The sequence below is a fragment of the Odontomachus brunneus genome, unplaced genomic scaffold, assembly GCF_010583005.1.
Source record: "Odontomachus brunneus isolate Ranch 3 - 2012 unplaced genomic scaffold, Obru_v1 Obru_scaffold_012, whole genome shotgun sequence".
Taxonomy (NCBI): domain Eukaryota; kingdom Metazoa; phylum Arthropoda; class Insecta; order Hymenoptera; family Formicidae; genus Odontomachus; species Odontomachus brunneus.
The window spans coordinates 3,353,850-3,354,676 of record NW_022639462.1 but is presented as its reverse complement, the minus strand read 5'-3'; the positions used below and the strand labels follow the sequence as shown (position 1 = coordinate 3,354,676).

The following is an 827-nucleotide window of genomic DNA, read 5'->3' as shown; positions in this document are numbered from 1 at the left end:
CTGACCGTTTTGAGTAAGACAGCTCGCGGTATATTTGCGCAAGCTACTCTTATTCTCTCTATCATATCTTCTCTAGTTGTAGGCGCATGCTCATAAACCACATTTTTAATATACCCCCATAAATAAAAATCAGGTGAAGTCAGATCAGGTGATCGTGGAGGCCATGCGATGGCCCCTCGTCGCCCAATCCATCTGCCATTGTATTCTCGATGTAGATAAGCTCTTACGATTGCCGCATAATGAGGTGGCGCCCCGTCCATTTGTATCCACATTCTTTGACGTGTATGAAAATCAACGTCTTCAAGCTATTGTGGTAAATGATCCTGAGGAGTTCCAAAAAATTTACATTATTAACATTTCCTTCAAAAAAATAAGGACCAATCAAGAAACCATTTATAATACCACACCAAACATTCACACTCCAGCGATGTTGATTATCTTCTTGTCTATGCCAATGTGGGTTAATATTCGACCAATAATGGCAATTATGTCTATTCAATTCACCATTATTTTTGAACGTCGATTCATCAGAGAACATAACATAATAGAAGAAATTCGGATCAGCTCGGATCATCTGTTGTGCCCATTGACAAAATTGTACACGCAACGGCATATCTGCTTGAGTAAGAGCTTGTGTTAACGTGATATGGTAAGGACGGTACTTCATTTTCTTCAAAATTCTTAAGATCGTTGTTCTCGGGATACCAATTTCTCTAGCCATATTACGACTACTTGTATGAGGATTAAGATGAATGAATGCCAAGATAACGTGCACACGGACATCATCTTCATCATACTCATGATGTGTTCTTTGACGTTCTAAACGA

General features: G+C 39.2%; 1 protein-coding gene across 1 annotated transcript in view; it reads left to right on the top strand.

The window, feature by feature from the left end:
• The window catches only part of LOC116840851 (cysteine protease ATG4B), a 439,371-nt gene that overhangs the window by 18,741 nt on the left and 419,803 nt on the right, over positions 1-827 (top strand). The gene's annotated exons all lie outside the window — the stretch shown is intronic.